Source organism: Eptesicus fuscus, chromosome 19 (assembly GCF_027574615.1).
Source record: "Eptesicus fuscus isolate TK198812 chromosome 19, DD_ASM_mEF_20220401, whole genome shotgun sequence".
NCBI lineage: Eukaryota > Metazoa > Chordata > Mammalia > Chiroptera > Vespertilionidae > Eptesicus > Eptesicus fuscus.
This window is the reverse complement of record NC_072491.1, coordinates 7,848,939-7,871,517: the sequence shown is the minus strand read 5'-3', so window position 1 is coordinate 7,871,517 and position 22,579 is coordinate 7,848,939. Positions and strand designations below refer to the sequence as shown.

The 22,579-nt window shown below is 42.4% G+C and overlaps 1 pseudogene; it reads right to left on the bottom strand.

Moving 5' to 3' along the window:
- Window positions 1–1,184: 1,184 nt before the first annotated feature.
- LOC114234109 (histone deacetylase 6-like) lies at window positions 1,185–2,411 on the bottom strand (annotated as a pseudogene).
- Window positions 2,412–22,579: the final 20,168 nt, after the last annotated feature.

Sequence of the window (22,579 nt, the reverse complement as noted above, 5' to 3'; positions counted from 1 at the left end):
TTCCTTTTGATCTGACAGGAGCCACACAACAACATCCATCTGTACAACCTGAGCGGTGGTTGGAGGAGGACTCTTCCAGGTGCTGTTGCTCGTGGCTTGAAGCGGGACTCACACAGCAAGATCACGACCTCTTCTCACCTACCTTCAGGAGCAGCAGATGCACTCTGCCAAAGCCTCCCCTTCCTCTTCTCGCGCTGGGCCTGCAAGTGCGTCTACAGAGGAACAAAGGCCCGCGCCGTCACATAGCGGAGCGTTTCCTCGTTGCATTTCAAAGAGGCTCTTGCTCTTTCAGTTTTGCTAAGATTACACAAAAATGTAATTACCGCCATACTACTCACCTGGGAACCTAAAACACGCATGCTAATGCAGCTGCACTGGGGGGAGGGAAGCTACCGGAGGGTGGAAACACGTTTTCCCTGAATCAAAAATTCTTTCTGTTTTCACCAGGTATAAAAGACCTAGGCAGCATAGCAACGCGGTGTACATTTTTTGTTCTGTTCTAGAACCCCATAGTTGCTTTGTACGAGAGCATAAGTATGTTTATTATTATTTTTATTTATTGTTTATGTTTTTGTTTTTTGTTAATCCTCACCCGAGGATATTTTTTCCATTGAGTTTTAGACAGAGTGGAGAGGAGGGGGAGAGGCAGAGAGAGAGAGAGAGAGAGAAGAGAGAGAGAGAGACATCAATGTGAGAGAGACACATCAACGGATTGCCTCCCACAGGCGCCCCAGCCAGGGCCCAGGATGGAGCCTGAAACTGAGGCACATGCCTTTCACCAGAATCAAACCCAAGACCCTTCAGTCTGCGGGCCAACGCTCCAACCACTGAGCCAAGCTGGCCAGGGCTGTCTATTTTATTTTACATTTATTTTTGTAACAGCTTGTACTTTGTTACATATGCAACCCCACCATACCTGCCAGTTGATTCCCCCCCGCTCCCTACAAAGTATTATCTTCTTGATATCAGCCCCCTCTTGGGGCCACGGAGCTGCCCCTGTTTTCTTCTGGGGCAGAGTAGATGGAGAGCCGGGAGCAGTGGGCAAGGGGAGATCTACAATTCATCATCACGGTCCTCTTCCAGGTACTTACACTTAAATCAGCACCTTGCGGAGTTGGACAGGGTCTTCAGGAGGGGGAAGGAGGTGCAGGTTGGAATGAGCCAAGGCTGGTCTGTCTTGGGCCTCAGGAGGTGGAGCAGAGGAACACATTCTGGGAGTTAGTGTGCTTGGGCATGTCCTTCCCACACTTGTTCTGGTGGACGATGTTCTTTGCATCTAGGAGAGCCCGGTGGTGGACATAAGCCTGGCATTGGTAACAATAGGTAGGCAGGTCAACGTAGCTGAGGGCCAACGGGGGTCTTGAGCCTTTTAGATCCTGGAGCTTATGGGAATGGATGTAACCACCACAGACCACATAGCGAGACAGACACACCCATTCTTCTGGAATGCTCTGGGTCCTGACAAGGTTGAGTCATGTACAGGCCTGCTTCAGGAATGGGGCTTACTGCCACCACATGGGGACACCAGGGCAGTGGTGTCATAGTATAAAACTCGGCCTGGTCAGTGTCCCCAAAGGCAGGCACCAGCACTCAATCATCCATGTCCTGATCTCCAGCTGCCTCTCCTAGTAACTTCTCCTCTGCTGGGGCCCGAGACTCTAGGGCCTCCTGAGCCTCGCTGTCTAGTTCCATGCTCTTGGGATTCAGCTTACTTGGGGATATCTGGAGTGGGGCTCCTTTACAGGTGGGGCTGGAGGAGTCTGGTTGTCAGTGCCTGAGGCTCCCCTGAGGTGGTCTGGTCCAGACAGGTCCTGCGTGAGTGAGCTCCACCACAGCTGTCTCTGACTTGGTCTGGGCTGGCGTGAACTCTTGCTCAGATGATGCTAAGGTGGCCTTCCCCAGGCCGGCACCCACAATGTTCCCTTCTAGCATGGCCAGCCCCTTGGTTGACCCAGAATTGGCCGGTTGGAGCACGTCCTCAGTAATTAACTGGTAACTGGAGGGTGCCTCTTTGTCTTCCACCTTTATGGCCCACAAGTGACACCAGTATCTGTGGTGGACTTGGATGCTCTCAGTGATCCAGGCCAGGGCCCTTGATGGTAGGGGCTGTGTGAGGCAAGGTCAGCAGGTGAGCGGGTTTCCAAAGAGGGTACAAGTGTAGGTGGCCATGTTCTCCCGGATGGATGTCAGGTTATAACCACCCTCTCGGATTAGGATAACGCGGCCACTGGCAAGTTCCATCAACATATGGGTGAGGTGATCAGAGCCCTCAGGTGACACCATGCAGTCCCCCAGCAGGTACCCCTGTGCCTCTTCCAGTGAGACCAGCACCGTTCTGGGTTAAACTGGTAGGCGATGGGAAGGACCAGACAATGCCGAGCAGCTGGGTACTCAGCATTGCCGAGGCCACATAGATGGCAAATCACGAATTACACTTATCTGTGGAGAAACACCTTGTCCAATCATAGAATGCCTCGTCTCAAATATTCCACCAACTTTCAGCATGATCGGTGCTGAGGCTATAATGAAAAGGTCACAAAACTCCCATCTCACACATGTCCCAATATAGCCTGGTGTTTTGTTTTGTTTTATTTATTTTTGTCTTTAAAGATGTCCATGTGATCTTCAATCATTATCCCTTTTCATTAGAAAGATTTTTCTCATCACCACTGTTAAGGTATGCATTGACTTATACCCGTGGTCGGCAAACTGTGGCTCGCAAGCCACATGCGGCTCTTTGGCCTCTTGAGTGTGGCTCTTCCACAAAAGACCACGGCCTGGGCGAGTCTATTTGGAAGAAGTGGCGTTAGAAGAAGTTTAAGTTTAAAAAATGTGGCTCTCAAAAGAAATGTCAATCGTTGTACCGTTGATATTTGGCTCTGTGGACTAATGAGTTTGCCGACCACTGATATACAAACAATGGGTATGCAATCCAAGCATTTTTGTAATTCTAAAAGGCATTGTTCCCTGTACCTCCGCTTTAGGTTGCAGGTGTCTATGCAAGGAGCACTTCCTTTTATGATGAGGAAACCACTCAAGATATTTAAGCACCTTTAATGAGCGCAAAGCATTTTTCTCTGGAGCGGTTGTTTTATTACCCTACCTCCAAAACCAGACTACAATAAGGAAAAGACAGAGCAGCTTAACTACTTCTCTAACTCTCTCCCCACCCCTGTATTCTTTCATTTTAAATGTATCCTTGCTGCTGTCCCTGGCCATCTGGAGAACATAAACAACCATTTGAGATCCCAGATGCCCAGCCACTGAGAAGTCCCTAATTGAGTTACACTGCAGTCAGCTGCGCAGAACCACACCCAGGGCCCTGGCGTGCTCCGCACACGGCTACAGACACTCACAACGACGGGGAGGTGTGTTGCTTCAGGAAATAACTGTTCTGCCTTCCCTCCACTTCCCCATTTGCTGGCATTTTTCATTGATCTTGTCTTTCAAGACATGTGGCCAGCATCTGTCTGTGAATAACTATTTGTCCAAGTGTAAAACATGTATTCAGTGTTCTGCTTAGAGAGGTTTCTGCAAGACAAAATACAGGCTATGCCTTTTCGGCGAAATTGTTTGTCTGATCCAAGTTATGAGACAACTTCAACGATGTTAGGATGAAGGAGACAAGTATCTTGCTCTCCCCAAAAGTGGAAATCCCCCTTTAAACCTAACTACTGAAATAATTATTTTCATTTAATAGTGTTCTTCTGTTGTTCACAAAGAGAACTTTAAGCACGGAATCATTAATGTCTCACACTAACCCTCAGGTTTGGGCATTATTAGCCCATTTTAGTTTTGAAGAAACTGAGATTCAGGGGGGTTAAGTGAGTGATTCCATGATTAAGGTATTGTAAATTCAAATTCACTATTCACTGTTCTTAAATTAAACATTAAAACCACAGCCCAGCTCATGTGGCTCAGTCGTTGAGCATCAACCCATGAACCAGGAGGTCATGGTTCTATTCCAGGTCAGGGCACATGCCTGGGTTTCGGGCTTGATTCACAGTAGGGGGTGTAGAGGAGGCAGCCAATCAATGTTTCATCATTGATGTTTCTATCTCTCTCTCCCTCTTCCGTCCTATCTGTGAAAATCAATAAAAACATGTTTTTTAAAAAATTAAAACCACATGACATTCTTTCAATCGTTTGTGTTACTAGAATCACCTGGACCACGGAGATAAATATCAAACTGCTGATAGTTATCAATTATAAACAGTCATCCGTCACAAAACCACTAGGAGATATGGCCCCTGGCACACACTACATTCTTTGTGCCGTTGTCTTGTCAATCATTAGTACCTGTTATGCTATAAAAAAGCAGTGTAACAGGAGTCTGTTAGCAGAAGTGATCTGCAGATTGCTGGTCGTCTGTCTGCTCTGACCCCACATCCATTTAATGAAATTACTCTATAATAAATTCTGTGATAGTCTATGGAGTTGCCTGGATTGTTCTTCAGTCTTAAACTACCATCTCATTATGGTGGCCATTATAACTTTGCATACTGTTTGACTGAGAATAGTCAGAAGCTTAAGTGACGAATTGCAGCTTGTGTCTTAGGGGTCGGGGGTGTCAAAAGGTATCCATTTTTAAGAGTTTATTTGAGAAAAACCGATTCCAACTGGGCAGTACCAAACTGGAAGTGGTCAAAAGTGCGCACCCATAAAAGCTATACAGAGAAGCATGCAAAGGAATTTGATTGGTTGCTGCTTCAGGCCTAGTTGGCTGTTTGTGACTGGTTATCCTCAGGTGTCAATGTCATAGCCTTGAGGCATTTACAGGCTTAGATTTCAATTTGCTTACAGAGGCCACCACTTTAAAGCCACCTTGGTCTATGGCAGTCTATGGCAGAGGTTCTCAACCTGTGGGTCGCGACCCCTTTGGGGGTCGAACGACCCTTTCACAGGGGTCGCCTAAGACCATCGGAAAACACAGATATTTACACTACGATTCATAACTGTAGCAAAATTACAGTTATGAAGTAGCAACGAAAATAATTTTATGGTTGGGGGTCACCACAACATGAGGAACTGTATTAAAGGGTCGCGGCATTAGAAAGGTTGAGAACCACTGGTCTATGGCCTCCTTGTGTTAATTCACCAGGGAGGCCCTTACCCTGTGGGAGCTCACTCTTATCTGTAGATAGTGTCCGATTTCAGTCAAGTTGTAGGACACCCAGAGGAGCTTTGGAATGTGGAGGAGTAGAGGGACAGATGAAGAGACCAGGGTCTTAGAGGCCAAGGGAAGGGAAGGGATTTGAGAAGGAGGGTGTGTTCAATAATTACAGGACTACAAATTGTACAAGGAGGCCAGAAGATAGAGTTCGGATGTGTCTGTTCTACCGTGGTGACCTTAGTGGGGGTGATTTTAGTTGGGTGGACGGTGGCAGCGGAGGTAACTGGATTCCTATTCAGTTCTGGTTACTGAAAAACTGATAAGACAGAATCTATGCTCTTAAGGGGAGATCATAAAGAGTCATTCCTTTATTCGACAAATTTTATCGAGGGCATTGTTATCCATGTGCAAGACATTACGCTCTGAAGCTGGAATAATGCACCGCGAAAGCAAACCAACCCTTGCCCGCATGGAGCCCCACTGCAGTGCAGGAGATGGGCACTAAATAAATAGATGACCACATCATGTCAAATGCGGAACTTGCCTTGGAGAAAAATGGAACTCTATAAGGGGAGAAATATTGATGGAAGTTACTATTTTAGCTCAGATGATAAGGAATCAAAGATGGGCCAAACCCGTAGTCAGTTTGGCTCAGTAGATAGAGCATTAGCCTGTGAATAAAGGGTCCCGGGTTTGATTCCAGTCAAGCAAGGGCATGTACCTTAGTTGCAGACTCCTCCCTGGCCGAGCCCTGGTCGGAGCTCGTGCAGGAGGCAAACAATTGATGTGTTTCTCTCACCTCGATATTTCTCTGTCTTTCCCTATCTCTTCCACTCTCTAAAAATCAATGGGAAAATATCCTCAGGTGAAAATTAAAAAAAAAAAAAAAACTTGGGCAAAAATCCAAAGGAAGTGTACAAGCAAATTATATGCATATCTTGAGGAGTCGTGTCCCAGAGGCAATTTTAAGTACAAAATCACTCCCTCCTACAGGAACTTGATAAATGCGGTTCAGAAACCTCTGCGACACTAAAGTCGCTAGAAAAGTTGAGCAAAGAGGAAGGTGGCAAGAGAGACAGTAAAGCGACTATAGCATTTTAGTGAGCTTGGGCTGCTATAACAACATACCATCGACTGGGTGCTTAAACAACAGATGTTTATTTCTCACAATTCTGGTGGCCAAGGTCAGTGTGCAGGTAGTTCCTGCCTGATGAGGGCCTACTTCCTGGCTTGCAGACAGCCAACATCTCTCTATGTCCTCCCATAGTCTTTCCTTGGTACAAGCTCATGAGGTTTGTTTTCTTGCTTGCTTGCTTGCTTGCTTGCTTGCTTTCTCTCTCTCCCTCTTTCTTCTCTGTCTCTCTTTCTCTTTCACTCTTTATAAGGGCACTAACCCCATCCTGTGGGCTCTACCCTTATGACCTAATCTAAACCGAATTATCTCCCAAAGGCCCCATCTGCAAATACCATCACAGTGTGGTTAGGGCTTTCACGTGTGAATTCTGGGACACAAACATTTAGTCCATAACATGTAGCAATGCACTATTTATTCTTTAAACTCTGTTCAAATGTTATCTTTTCCTGGGTCATCTCTGCCCTGAGCCACCTCTTTTTTTTTTTTTTTTTTTAATATATTTTTATTGATTTCAGAGAGGAAGGGAGAGACAGAAACATCAATGATGAGAGCGAATCACCGATTGGCTGCCTCCTGCACACACCCCCACCGGGAGTCGGGCCAGCAACCTGGGCATGTGCCCTTGACTGGAATAGAACCCGGGACCCTTTAGTCCGCAGGCTGACGCTCTAGCCACTGAGCCAAACCGGCTAGGGCCTGAGCCACCTCTTTACTGAGAGCAGTGCTTCTCAAATATTTTCATCTGAAGACTATTTCACATTCTCAAATTATCGAGGACCCCCCCAAAAAAAAACTTTTTCTTTTAGATAGGTTCTATCTGTTGACATTTACCAGATTAGAAATGAAAATGGTGAACGTTGAATTATTTGTTAATTCATTTAAAATAATAAGCCTGGAAAATAACTATGCTTGCCCAAACAATAAAATTTAATGAGAAAAAAACAAACAAAAAACAGGCAGCAGTGCCAAGTAGGGCAGAGTGAGTGCCCTAGGAGAGTAGGTAAGAGAGGAATCACTGCTAACTGACACCGTGAAGAAGATTCCAGAAAATAAGTCAGACTTGGCCCAAGCTGTTTAAGACAGGACTACGCTATATGCACGGGGCTGCCTGGTCAACCACTGGCGAGGATGGGTTATCATGAAGTAAAAGGCAAAAGTGAAAAGGCACAGGAAGCTCACCTGGCTGGCCGGGAGTATTGGAGTAAGGGTGCCTGGGGAAGGAACTTCAGAAGTTAGAAAGGCTGAATGTGGAAGGTCTTGAAAGCCAATCTAATGGGCGGCCACGGAGATTTTTGCATAGTTTTGTTTTAGATAACAAGAAGCTTTGGAATGTGGAAGATAGCAGGGGCATGTGCCTAGGGTGCATGGGAAAGAAAGCAGTCAGAGGCAGGGAGACAAATTAAATTATTACAGGAACCCAGATGAGCTGAGAAGGTTGACAGCTAGCATCCTTGACCCAGGAGTAGAAAGATGACAACAGATAGTATGAAAGGACAATGACCAGGTTGAGAGGCTTGCCACTGAAAGGGATAACTAAAAAGATGATGACACTCTTTTTCTTTTTTTAACAAACTTATTTTTTTAATATATTGTTATTGATTTCAGAGAGGAAGGGAGAGGGAGAGAGAGATAGAAACATCAGTGATGACAGAGAATCATTGATCAGCTGCCTCCTGCATGCCCCCGACTGGGGATCGAGCCCGCAACCCGGGCATGTGCCCTTGAGCAGAATCAAACCCAGGACCCTTCAGTCCGCAGGCCAACGCTCTATCCACTGAGCCAGACCAGCTAGGGCTTGATGACACTCTTGACAGAAAACTGCAGAAGAAGAATCGGCATAGGGAGTGGGTGGGGAGAGGTGTTATTGTAACATGAGGAAAAGTAGGACGTCAAGATGGAGAGGTCCTGCAGCAACTGAACATGCAGGGTAGACATTTGGGGGATGGGGAGATTAGGGATCACAAGAAAGGGTCACAGTCTGGTCGGATTCACTTTGCGTAACGAACCCCCTCCCCAAACATGATAACTGAAACGCTCCAATAAATGACTGTCCTGTGAATGAAAGGTGATCACTCTACAAACTGGTCCTTGTTTTGATGGAGGAAAGCTGTAGGCAAAGTACCGAACTTTGTCATGGGATAGCATTCGCTAGAAGGAAAAAGAGGAAGAAAACAAAACTGTGCTAAGCTGGTTTCAGAAAAGAACCCAGTGGGTAGGAATTCCCAATGGGAATATGAGGCTTAGAAGGACCCAGGCTACAACTGGGCCGACAGGGAAAAACACGCCACTGATGACCTCATGCGGGTCCCACAAGCACGAGGTAAGCAGAAGTCACTTTGGGAACAGAGGAGGCCCCCCAGTTCTCTGGCCCAGGGGACAGGGGTGAGCTTTTCTTAAGGAGAGAGTCTCTAAGTATCAGAAGCATTGCCAGCCTTTGCCCTGCCTCCCCCAGGGGTGCAAGGAGAACCTTGCCTTGCTCCTCCGCAGCTTTATTTGGGGCTGGAGGGGAGCCAAGGGACTATTGTTCAAGCTGCATCTCAGCTGATGACAGACAGTCACACATTCTGTGCGAGGCCATCCTGAGGGGCAGCCCTCAGTGAGGGACTTTGTCAGCCATGCTCCCTTCCAGCACAAACATGCTTTCCAGAGAGGAGAAGGTTTCTTCAAACAAACACACCAGCCAGACAGAAAACAGATCTTTGTTTTTAAGTGTTCACCACAGGAAAGATAACTGCTGAAAAGTTTGAGGATAGCGATAAGCGTCGTTTCCTCCGTTAATTATTTTGTTAGATTAAACGAGAAGAACCGCCCTCGCCGGTTTGCTCAGAGGATAGAGCATCGGCCTGTGGACTGAAGGGTTCTGGGTTTGATTCCGGTCAAAGGCACGTACCTTGGTTGCAGGCTCAATCCCTGCTTCTGGTCGAGGAGCGTGCAGGAGGCAACCCATGGATGTGTCTCTCTCACATCGATGTTTCTTTCTCTCTGTCTTCTCCCTCTCGCTTCCACTCTCTTTCTCTAAAAAAACAAACAAACAAAATAAAACAAAACAAAACCACCAATGGGAGTGGGGTGGGGGGTGGCAATGGTAAGATATGTACACATATAATACCTTAATAAAAAAAATTGGAAAACAAAACAAAACAAACAAAACAAAAAACACCACACTCTGGCATTTCCCTGTAAGGGCAGGAGGAGGCCCACCTTGCTCCCCATAAACTATGAGCTCTTTAAAAACTCAGAATGTTGGAACAAATATTATAAAAAATATAAAGAGAGACATCCCCAGTATCAAACTGTATAAAAAACCTTGAGAGTCCAACATGAATCTGGGAAGGGAAAAGTAATAGCTGTGTGATCTGTGTGACATGTGCTTAAACTTACTTAGCTTTGTAAGATGAAGTTATCATTACCTCTGAGGGTATGGCAAAGATAAAATAAAATGTTATACATTGCCATATCCACAGGAACACCATCCTTGCCCGCCGCAGCTGAAGTAGACAGCGAGCCAGTCTGTATAAATCACTTGGGTTCAAATCTTTGCTGAGCATGTATCACTATCTGGCACATTTGCTGATTTACCTATTTCATATCGGCCTCACCTGAGCATGTCCAGTCTCCTAGAGAATAATAACTTCGCGTGGTTTATATCTCTATTCCTAATACCTATTAACAATGTCTTAAAGATAGTAAATGCTCAATAAATATCTGTTGAATATATTAAAATGGGTTGCCCATTAAATACTAGTTCTCTTTCCCCTCTATCCCAAAGTCACATGGCAAATGTGCAGTTTATATGCATAGAAATACATCTAGCCTTTTAAATGGGGATCCTTATAACATTGGGAGATACAGAATGAAGAATACGTGAATTATTGCTCTTGCAGCCAACGTGGAATTTATTCTGTTATGTTTACATTGTGTATGGCTTGAGTTGCTATAGTAACCCCTCCATTTATATTAAATGAGAAAATACACGTACCCAGAGTGATGTTGGCCCATAAAATAATTGCATAATACATGTTCGTTTCCTTTCCTTTCCATCATATGTACTTCTGCTGCTCATCATATATTTTGGAATATAAATTAAAACACTCAAAGGGATCTCAGAAACTCTGTTTCCCACAAAAACTATGTAAGAAGAAGGAGCCAGAACATTCCGGTTGATTTTAGGGTTGCTGCCTGATTTCATTAAGCATGACCTAATTTCTTTTACCTCCTAGAAAAGTGCTATTGTCATAGTACTTCTTTTTTTTTTTTTTCTAATGTGCTTTCATTTCTTTCTAAGAAAAGCTCTATAGAATTCTGCCATCAATTTATTTTTTAAGTAAATCTTTGAGATGACAGTTCAAAGTGTATTGAATTCAAAATACTCTAATCTTTTCCCAAACTCTGTTTTGTATGGAGGGGGGAAAACATTAATAGACTCCCAATTCAATAAAATTTGCCAGCACTTTATTCTGTGAGGATATTTTTACTAAAACTCATTAGCTTTTTTAAAACATTGTATTTGTTTTGATTTTCATGTAACGCACTGAACTGTGAGTCAGTCCAAATAAGATTTAATGTAGGACTCCATTTTCTTTGAACATAACTACACTTAATTGTACCTAACAAGTTTGTACTGCCTTTGTCCCATTAAGACAACAAGTAGAAAAGATAATTTAAAGTAAATCAAGATAATCAAACGTTACATTTGTAATTTCACTTTCCATGGTGTTTGGGACTGGGTTTTGTTTTGTTTTGAAACCAAGCTTAGAGGGAACAGTGATTTCAAAGGAATACGCTCAGTTTGAAAAACAGTACATAGATTCCTCCAGAGAAAAGAGAATGGGCCTTGAGCAAGGAGATAAAAGGAAATCTGTTTCTCTTTTTTGGCTCCTTTTAGAAGTAGCTGGAATTGTTTCCTCATCTGTAAAACCTATTTAGACAACCACAAGATTCTCTATATTTTCTAAATGCTTAGTCTGTATAGAAAGTTTTATTAAGTTAGCCTCAGCTGGAATTATAATTTTGACCTGCAACAATTTGTCTAACAGAGTATTACTTTGTGTTATTTCGTTATTGAGAAATGTAGTTTGAAACATTTAGGTCAGTAAAAGACTTTGGAGCCCTCCCAAAGACTTAAGACTGTTTCCTTTAAACAAAGTTAACTCCGTTTTTCTCTGAAGAAACAATTAGAGACAGAGAGACCTGAGAATTTACTTGTTCATTAACCACCATTAGTAATTTTATATCCTGGTTTGGGGCTTTACATTTCTACTTATTAAAAATTAATTTTTCCACTTAAATAGTACTTTATATTTTTAATGGTAATTTAAAGTCTTCATGGACTCCACTCTTCCCAATTCTGAATATTTAGAAGAATTCTCCTTTTTAAATGTAATAATACTGCAAAGAACATCTTTCCCCAAAATTTTTTTGTTGTTTATGGAATGCCTCTATATGCATGTTTCTATGTGAAGACACGTTCAAGAAGCAATTTTGAAGTCTTGTGTAAAATATTTTTTCACTGCTTCTCTGAGAAATGAAAAACATTAAGAAAAGTATCACATGATCTCACTCATGTGTGGAATCTAATGAACAAAACAAACTGATGAACAAAATACATCCAGAGACATAGAAGCATGGAACAGACTGTCAAATCTCAGAGGGAAGGTGGGGGAGAGTGGGTGGATGGGAGAGATCAACCAAAGACCTTGTATGCATATATAGGTAACCTATGGACACAGACAATACGGTGGGGAAGCAGGGGCAGGCTAGAAGAGGTCAATGGGAGAAAAAGGGGGACATATGTAATACTTTCAACAATAAAGATTTTAAAAAATAAATAAATAGCCTGGCTGGCATGGCTCAGTGATGGAATGTCGACCTATGAACCAGGAGGTCACAGGTTCAGTTCCCAGTCAGGGCACATGCTCAGTTTGGAGCTCAATCCCCAGTGTGGGGTGTGCAGAGGCAGCCAGCCGATCAATGATTCTCTCTCATCATTGACGTTTCTATACCTCTCTACCTCTCCCTTCCTCTCTGAAATCAATAAAAATATTTTAATACATACATACATACATACATACAGGAACATACTAGAAGTATAAAAGTGATAGCAGGAATTATAAATATATTTCTCTAGTGTAAAAATCACTGAGCGGTACACCCATCACATGTAAAACATGGTATCACTCAGTCTTACGCTTCACTCAGATGCCCAGAGAATATAATCCTGCCCATCCCCTTGTCAGAAACTATTCTCCCTTGAACTTCTGGAGATGACAAATAAGTTGGTTCAAAAAATAGTATTTTTTGAATTAATAAATTGCCTGAGTAAATTTAGTTAAGCTACAAGTAAATAATACAGCCTCTAGGGTACTTTTCATAAGTAATTAAGTATGTATGCTCCTGCTTTGTAGAAATAATCTCATGATGTTTATTCACAAAACAATTGCACAAAGTAATAGCTATAGTTTGAGAAAGAATTTTTACATAATTCCTAATTGTTAATAAACATATAACTGAAATCTGTTTGAATAATGGCATCATAAGCAAGACACAAAAAAGATCCAGAGGCTACCTACAATATATCTAATATTTTCCATTCAATAGGTAAGCCTATGTGGTTTTTGCTTGGTCATAGCTCTGAAGACCACAGTATGACATTAATAACTTCAATAATCACTTCAAAAAATGTGAGAACTCATATTTTGTCATCTTCTCATTCTGAACACTACCCATTTCTATTGTAGTTAACATTTTTAAGTCAAAGATATTCTTCTGATAATAAAAGTAGAAAAGCCACATTTAATTTTTTTAAATTACCGGCATGCATAAAGAAGAAAATAATTGGTCACCCATAATAACACTGTGCAGTGATACCCATATAAACACTTTCATAATTGCTTCTTGTCTTTTTTCTAAAGGTTTCTTTTTCTATTTGTATGTAGCATGTATTCTTCTTATTTTTTTAAATCTTTATTGTTGAGAGTATTACAGATGTCCCCCTTTTTCCCCTCATTACCCCCCTCCACCTGGTTCCCACCCCACCCTAGGCCTTCACCCTCCCCCTACTGTCTGTGTCCATAGGTAAGAACTTTGGTTAATCTCTTTCTGCCCACCCTCCCTCTGAGATTCATCGGTCTGTTCCATGCTTCCATGCCTCCAATTCTATTTTATTCACCATTTTACTTTGTTCATTAGATTTCTTGTTTATTTTGACTTTTAGATTCAATTGTTGATAGGTATGTATTTGTTGCAATTTTATTGCTCATTCTTTTTTTTCCTTCTTCTTCTTCCTCTTCTTAAAGAATACACTTCAACATTTCATGTAATACTTGGTTTGGTGGTGATGAACTCCTTTAGCTTTTTCTTCTCTGTAAAGCTCTTGATCTGACCTTCAATTCTAAATGAGAGCTTTGCTGGGCAGAGTAATCTTGGTTGTAGGTCTTTGCTATTCATCACTTTGAATGTTTCTTGCCACTCCCTTCTGGCCTGCATAGTTTCTGTTGAGAAATCAGCTGACAGTCGTATGGTGCTCCCTTGTAGGTAACTGTTTTTCTCTTGCTCCTTTTAAGATTCTCTCTTTGTCTTTAACCCTGGGCATTATAATTATGATGTGTCTTCATGTGGGCCTCTTTGGGTTGCTCTTAGTTGGAACTCTCTGTGCTTCCTGGACTTGTAAGTCTATTTCTTTCACCAGGTAGGCGAAGTTTCTGTCATTTCTTCAAATAGGTTTTCAATATCTTGCTCTCTCTCATCTCTTTCTGGCACCCCCTTAATGTGAATGTTGTTGCACTTGAAGGTGTCCCAGAGGCTCCTTACACTCTCTTCATATTTTTGGATTCTTTTTGCTTTTCTGATTGGGTGTTTTTTGCTCTCTCATATTCCACATCATTGGTTTGATTCTTGGGATCCTCTACACTACTGTTGAATCCTTGTAAATTATTCTTTATTTCAGTTAGTGTACACTTAATTTCTGACTGGTTCTTTTTCATATCTTTGACGCCCTCACTAAGATCCTTGAAGTCTCATGAAGATCCTTGAGTAGCCTTATAACCATGGCTTTGAACTCTGTAACCAGAAGTTTGCTTGCTTCCATTTCTTTCATTTGTGACATGTCTCCCTATTTTGGCTGCTTCCTTGTGTTTGTTTCTATGTATTAGGTAGAGCTACCATGTCTCCTGGAATTGGTAGAGTGACCCTGTATAGTAGATGTCCTGTAGGGCCCAGTGGCTCAGCATCCCCAGTCAACTGAGTTGGGCACTCTAGATGCACCCCTGCGTGGGTTGTGTGCACAGTCTTGTAGTTGAGCCTTGATTGCTATTGGTGTCACTGGGAGGAGTTGACCTCCAGACCAATTGGCTGTGAGGACCAGCTGGGACTACAGTGGGAGAGCTGCTGTGCAGGAGATACCCCGATGGAGCAGGACTTGCTTCAATGGGGCTTTGGCGTTCACTGAATCTGCCTCTTGAGTGTGTCACTTGTGGATGTGTAAAGTTGTAATCTGCTCTGGTCTGAAGCTGTCCACTGGGTACACTGGCTCTAGAGCCTCCAGGGAGGTACAGAGTCAGCCACTGCCTGGGACACCCAGTAGGAGTTATTTGTATTGGGCTTAGAGGTGCTCAAACCAGGCCCAGCTGTGAAGCACGGCAGGCTCATGCTAGTGCCGGGTCTTGGGCCTTTAATTGATAGATTTGGGGCATGCTGACCCAGCTACAGTTTGTTTGAGATATTTTAGCAAAGTCTGAAGCCTGAGCCAGGGCAGGCCCTTCATAGGAAAAAGCTGTTGCAAACAGCTTGAGTGGGGCTGCAAATTGGAGGGGGCGGAGCAAACAGTGTGGGCCATGCTGATATGGCTGCCAGTCAGCCCTGCGACAGGGGAGGCCCCCAGCACAGGAACAATGACCCCTGCAAGCACCTCCATTTGGGAGAAAGCTGCCCCTGAGTTCCTGCCCCGATGCCAGACAATCTAGTTCCTCTTCATATATGACTGGGTCCACCAACACCTCCTGGCACTGGAGCTCAGAGGAAGCAAGTCTGAGTAAGTTCATACACGGCCCTTTAAGAGGGACACATGGGTCTCCAGCAACCTCTGTGTCTCTCAACCACAATCCACACTGGTTTTTACAGCCCATAGTTCTTACTGCCCGTAGGGACTTCTTTTCCCAGCTCTGGGACCCTGGGCTGGGGGTCTGTGTGGGGCTGGGACCCCTTGCTCTTCCTGGCAGCCTCCGCAGAGGCCAAATCCCTCCCAGTTAGAAAAGCGGCCCACATGGGTGCCGGACCAGCCGCTCTGCACCTCCTACCAGTCTCTGTGTGCTTTCTGCTTTACTTCTCTAGTTGTAGGACTTCCATTCAGCCAGCTTCCAGGCAGATCTGAGGATGGTTGTTCTGTATTTTAGTTGTAATTTTGATGTGGTTGTAGGAGGCAGTAAGTACTAGTACAGGCGTTTACCTATGGCCATCATCTTGGTTCTTCTCTTATTCTTATTTTTTAAATCCATGTTTCTCTTAGTACTTGTAATCACACTACATATAATTTTGTGTGCTGTATTTTACTTAACATTACTGATTATTGAAATCATTTTCGTGTCATTAAAGCACTCTTTATTTTTAATTACTACATAAATGTTCTATTGTACAACTCTACCATAATTATTTTCTTCTAAGTTGGGATATTTACAGAGATTTTATTTTTTCATTTTATAAGTAATGCTGCAATAAACATTGTGGCTTCCAATTTTTTCTTTGGCATTTCTTATTATTTCCTAATGATAGATTCCTATAAGTAAAATTAATGGTCACAAAGTTTTAAGGCTTCTCAAACAAACTGTTGTATCTACTAATTTACATGATTTAATTTTAATGAAAATAGTGATTAGAAAATATATAGTAAAAATAAAAATTATTAAACATTAAGAGTTGCCATTTATTAGTTGACACATTAAGGTATCTCTAGATAACCAATTTATAGGAAATTTAAAATATTTATTGAGTTCTCACCCTAATAAAATGCCTCATAAATGACAGGTCTTATTTATTAAGACTGTTCCATAGCCATGTCCAGCCCAGGTTGACATAATATGTCCAATGTGCAAGGAAGTTGCTTAGAGTCCCTTGAAAAACTACCAAAAAAATAATGGATGAAGTTTTGACATCTGTCATCATTAAACTATTGCATTTTTACAAAGGCAGGCTTGCTTATCATTTTATAAAAAGATATATCAGACATATTCAATGTTAAGTCAATCATTTCAATGTTTTGCCTGTGAGGTTTTTTTGTTTTGTGTTTTTTAATACATTTTTATTGATTTCAGAGAGGAAGGGAGAGGAAGAGAGAGAGAGAAATATCAATGATGGGAATAATTGATCGGCTGCCTCCTGCACACCCCCTCCTGGGGATCAAGCCCGCAACCCGGGCATGTGCCCTTGACTGGAATCGAACCTGGGACTGAGAACTTGGGACCCTTCAGTCCGGAGGCCAACACTCCATCCACTGAGCCAAACCAGCTCGGGCTGTTTGTTTTTTAAAACGTCCCGTTTCCCTGTGTTTCTCTCAAGCAGCAGTAAACTGAACAGTGAAGGACAGAACACGAGTGCACAGCTATGGAGAAGTGGGCAGCTAAGTCCAGAAGTGGTGCTTGGGAACCTGAGTCATCTGACTATTGATTCACGTCCCAATGCAATTTGGCACAAATAGATGCATTTTTATTCATTTAAGGAAATGAAATGATGCTCATCCCTAAAATGTGATTCTCCAAAGCTATACCCTTTTTTGACTCTCATATGGCATGTTTTAGATTTGTTCTTCTCATGCTACAAAAAAAATTTTAGCTTGTAATTTTAAAATTTCACTTTTTTTCTCCATCAATCACCTCCAGGATTACACTTTAAGTGACTGGGAATCAAGTGGGACCATCTGGGTTCAAAATCTCACGCACACCATTTCCATGCTTGGCCCGGGACAAGGCACTTACTTGCTCTGTACTTCAGTTTTGTCATCTGTAGAACAGAGATGATCATGGTGGCTGCCTCTTAGGATTAGGTGAGGATTGAATGAGTCCATATCTGTCAGGTGCTTGGTCCACTTCGTTTATCTCACACACAGTATTCAGTGTGAGCAATCACCGATGCCACCAGACAGTGTCAAGTGTAGTAGGATCCCAGCAACACAACGTGTGACTTACACGGAACCTAACAGGACAAAGATTAAGATACCTAACAGTAGGGGTGGCGTGTATTAGATAGGACATGAAGAATGTTACAATAAAAGAAATTGTAAGGCTGCTAAGGGAGAAAGCCGTTATTAAAGGGTAGTGTTCTCTGAGTCGTCTCACAGAAAATGTGGGACTGACGCCGGACTCTGAAGAAGAGAGAAGGTTTGGCAGAAACGTGGAAGAACATTTTAGACGGAAGATATTTTGAAAAGCTGTTGATATATTCTGGGAACAATGGATAGGCCAGCTGAGCTATCACACAAAAAAATTGTTTATCTAGAAAGAAACTGGCCTTAGATAGTAAACCACTTGAGAATTTTATTGCCTCCAGCACCTGGGGACCAGTGAGGATTCTAAGCAGAAGGACAAATGAGAATAAAATGTGAATAATAATCTATTACTAATTTTCAAGATGATTTATATTGTGAAATATTAGAGGCAAAAAGTTGAATAAACCTAATCATGAGACTATTGAAATCTTTAAAAAAAACAACAACACACAATTCTAGGATATTTCACACTGGTAAAGATCTGTTCATTCATATTCTTTCTCTTTGTAATTCTTATTTTTTCATGAACTGCAACTCAGAAATAATCTTACCCTGCTTAGTCAATGAAGTTTTTTAAATTTTATTTTCTCTGTTGAGACTATAGCTCTAAACTTCTCTTTTATTAGAGCCCTTATTCAACCAAGAGAGAATAACAACTTAAGGGACTGAATTTGATAATCCAGGTATTTATTACTATCTTATTTGTAGTTCAAATTTAATAGCACTGATTTAGTAAGTCTAGAGTGGTAGGGGGTACTTCCTAGGCTTGTAAAAATTAAGGGTTTGGGGAGTGAAGATACAGTGGAGTAATTGGTTAGCAGATGGCCCACCATGCTAAGATCTTGGAGGTTGATTATGAGTTTTCAGATGCCCTTAGAAATTTTGAAAAATGACTCGATATTAAAACATAACCAATTGAGAGTGCTTCTTGAAGACACTATGGAGCATTCACCTTTGCAAATCTTCGAGACAATTAGCAATTAACGGTCTTTTCCTGATGCAGTGAATTTGGTAGTTGGCTATAACCTTCACAACAACTCTAAAAATAAACACTGGCCAATGTACCTGAGCAAAAGATAAATAAACCAGAATAATTATAAACATAAGAATATTAATTATAATATATACAATATGCTCTGCTTCTTTCTATGGGTTATTCTAATGGACTTTCATTTTCATGAGTAATAGGGATTTTTTTTTCCCCTGAAAATCTATTATCTTAAAAAATTAGATCAATCTTAGCCGGTTGGGCTCAGTGGATAGAGCGTTGGCCTGCGGACCAAAGGATCCCAGGTTCAATTCCAGTCAAGGGCATGTACCTTGGTTGCAGGCTCCTCTTTGGCCCGGAGCCCTGGTCAGGACTGGTGCTGGAGGCAACTAATCAGTGTGTTTCTCTCACATCGATGTTTCTCTCTGTCTTTCCCTCCCTCTTCCACTTTCCCTAAAAATCAATGGAAAAATATCCTTGGGTAAGGATTAACAATAATAATTAATAATAATAATTATAATAATAATAATAATAAAATGAGATCAGCATATAGGAGGTAGAGAGACGTGTCATTTTTCAAGTGTGAGAAAAAAAGCCTTGTAGGTATAATTCATTCTGTAAATGAATCAATGGCAATTTTCTCATTCCTATGTTATTGTGAGAGTGTGATATTATGAAATAGTGCTGCGGAATTACTGGAAAGTCTCTGTAAGCCACTGAACCTCAGTTTCCTAATCTATAAATGATGGTGAAAACAGCAGGAGTGATGAGGGTACATTGCACTAAATGCTTATAAAGCCTTTTGCAGAATATAAAATGTTGGCAATTACTTGCCTAGCAAGAACTCACTTGCTGTAAAAGTATGTGGCCAGCTTGCTTAGTTCTTTATAAACTGCTCAGGCCACGTGGCACCCTCTTCTCTGAATGCATTGGTGTGGGGAACAGCATCCTCCCTTCAACCGGCAGACGCTGCAGACAAACGAATGCTCACCTGCGGTGACACTTCTCTTCTAGGGAGAGCCCATATTGGCCCCGATAATAGGAGTCTCAATTAAACTGCCATTCTCTGAGGGTACATTTATGCTTTACTAATATAGAAGGTTCTGTGATGGGCTAGGGGATGCTACTATTGATTAAGTCTGGGAGACTCAGTCTCTTCATTTTTCAATTCTCCTTTCCCCATCACCCAATTTTAGTCATTCTCTGATGCACCCCAGACTGTGTAAACCAACATCAAGCCCAGAGTTCCCTCTCGATGAAAGCCCCGATAGTCCAACCTTGCTTTACATGTTCCGTCTGCCATTTGCTAACATGTTACATGGCCAGCTGAGCCACTGAGCTATAATAAACAGAATGCACTTTAGCATCCAGGGATATTTTGCAAGAGATATATTATCAAGTCTTGGAAACTTAACTGTGTGTTACCATATTGTCTTCCTTATGCTCCTTCTGTTTCTTCCCTTCACACATCACTCCATTCTTTGAAGAAATGTTTCCCAATGTGTTAAGAAACTGAGTCATGTCCTACATTCTGTGGGGGGAAAAAAAAATTGGGAGGGTGAGAGGAGGTTTATATCTGCAAAGAGCAACCTTGTTTTCTCTCAATAAGTTAATGGACCTGGTCTTTTCACACGAGTTAATGGAGAGAAAAGCACTTTGAAAATTCGAAAGCCATATGTGCTATTTCAGGATTCCTTCTCCGTTCTGGGCTACAAACGGGTCACGTGCCAGTCCCTTTGTACGCACTGGGCTCATTTTTAGGTGAAGTGGTTTCTCTGAAGATCTCCAGCGGAAGGCATTTCAGCTTTAATGGATCACTTGATGCTTTGAGGAGTCCAGAGGTCTTCGCTTGACCCTTGCAAGCCTTGTTCAAACTGCAACAGCTGGGGATGGTCCACTAATCGGTTGATCAGAAAATCAAAGGCTATCTCGATAACGTATTAAATCCATTTGTTCATTTAAATCAGCGACTTTGCTGGTCATGCAGCAGGCTGGCCTTTCGGGCTGATATTCTCTCTCACTGAGACAGGGTTTTTTTTAATGGAGTCGCTCTGATCTTAGCAATAGGGAACTGAGCTATAGCTGAAAACTGTTATTGAAGCCGTTTTTGGTGTGTTTTTTTTCCACCTTCATAATTCTATGTTTCTCAGCTACATTCTGTGCTGTTTTAACATATGTTAATCAATGTATTTGTTACCACCCGGCTTGACTTTTTATTGCATTTCTCTGGTGGCTGGCTTATCACCATATATAGTTACTGCAACTTCAATTAATTCTGAACTTCTTTGCAAGGTTATTTACTTGCTTTCAGCAATAAGACAACATGGCATCGCTTTTATTTCTAAGCATGTGGTCAACTACAAATTGGACTCAATAACCTCTCCTTTGCCTTCGCGGTCTATTTCAGGGACCCTTCTCCGTAGATCACTGGTATCAGTAGTGGTCCCTGACCTACCTATTTGTAAATTTTTTAAAAAATGCTAATGAGAAAAATACTCTCCTTACGACAGTCTCAAAGGCTATAGAAGCAACATTAGAAGTAACGCGATAACTGATGAGGGGAATGGATAAAAAACAGTTTGGACTTGTGTTCATCCATGAGTACAAAAAGAGAATCAAACAACCTTGGTTTGGGACCGAGTTTAGGGAAAGAAGAGAAACCCGTTATGTCTCAGGTATGACTTTAGGTCCTTTCATGGTCACCACAATTTTTTTAAAATATACTTTTATTGATTTCAGAGAGGAAGGGAGGGGGGAGAGAGAGAGAGAGAGAGAGAGACATCAATGATGAGAGAGAATCATTGATCGGCTGCCTCCTGCACACCCTACACTGGGAATCGAGCCTACAACCAAGGGCATATGCCCTTGACCAGAATTGAACCTGGGACTCTTCAGTCCCCAGGCCAATACTCTATCCACTAAGCCAAACCGGCTAGGGCTACAATACCACCGTTTTTCCACCATCCAGAGCTGAAATATCATTGCTGTTATGAACACATTAACAACTGCTGGACATGGAAACCGGGACTCAAAAGAACTGTTGGCCCAGAGGGAGGCTCACTACAGACTGATTCATTTGCCTCTCAGCATAACCATTATTGCTTGTCTCGTTTTCAGTCCCTATAAGTGTATTCCTAGTATCACATGAGCTCGCTCATCTAGGGGAAATGATGAACAGCATAGACTGAGGAACAAGAACAGCAATGATCGGACTGTCGGACCTCAGAGGGAAAGTAGGGGAGGGTGGGGACAAGGGAGATAGATCAACCAAGGGACTTGTGTGCTTGCATATGAGCCTAACCAATGATCATGGACAACAGGGGGAGGGGGGCTTGTGTGTGGGGGGAATTGGGAGGGGAACGGGGGGAGGGGGTTGATGACAAATATGTGATACCTTAATCAATAAAGTAATTAAAAAAAAAGAGAAAAAAAAAAAAACCGGCTAGGGCTAGTCAGCACAATTTTTGAGAGGTAAGAACGAATTAGCCCTCTATAACAGGCAAAGGTGGCCTTAGAGAGAGTAAGGACAGATTTCTCAAGGACGTGCAACTAGTAAGTGGCAGTGCCCAGAAAGGAATCCGGGCTTTCTGACCACAACATCACTACAGAAAGAGCTACAAGCAGCAAACAAAATGTTAGACGTTTATGTGTGTGGAGAAATGGGAATAGCGCACCCAAGAGGTATAAAATTTGAAAAGAAAGAAGGCCCAAAACGCAAGTCCTAAGGAAAAGGTGTTAATTAATAGGCAGAATGATTTGTGAAGATGAATCTAGATGGGCCTAGTCTTTTCCTGGAAGGGGCAAGACAAGAATATGCTTAGCTTTGCATCCCCTACAATCTGTGTCTTAACTACTGGCTTCCTGGTCAAAAGCAGCCCCAAACATCTATATATATAAAAGGCTAAGTGACCGTCTGACCGTCTGGTAGGTATGATGCCCACTGACCACCAGGGGGCAGACGCTCAATGCAGGAGCTGCCAAACTGCCATGACTTGGCAGCGATGGTTCTGGGGTGATGCACCCCGGAACCAGAGAGGAGGGAGCCTGATTCCTTGCTGGGCCACACGATTCCACCTTTGGCCATGGGTT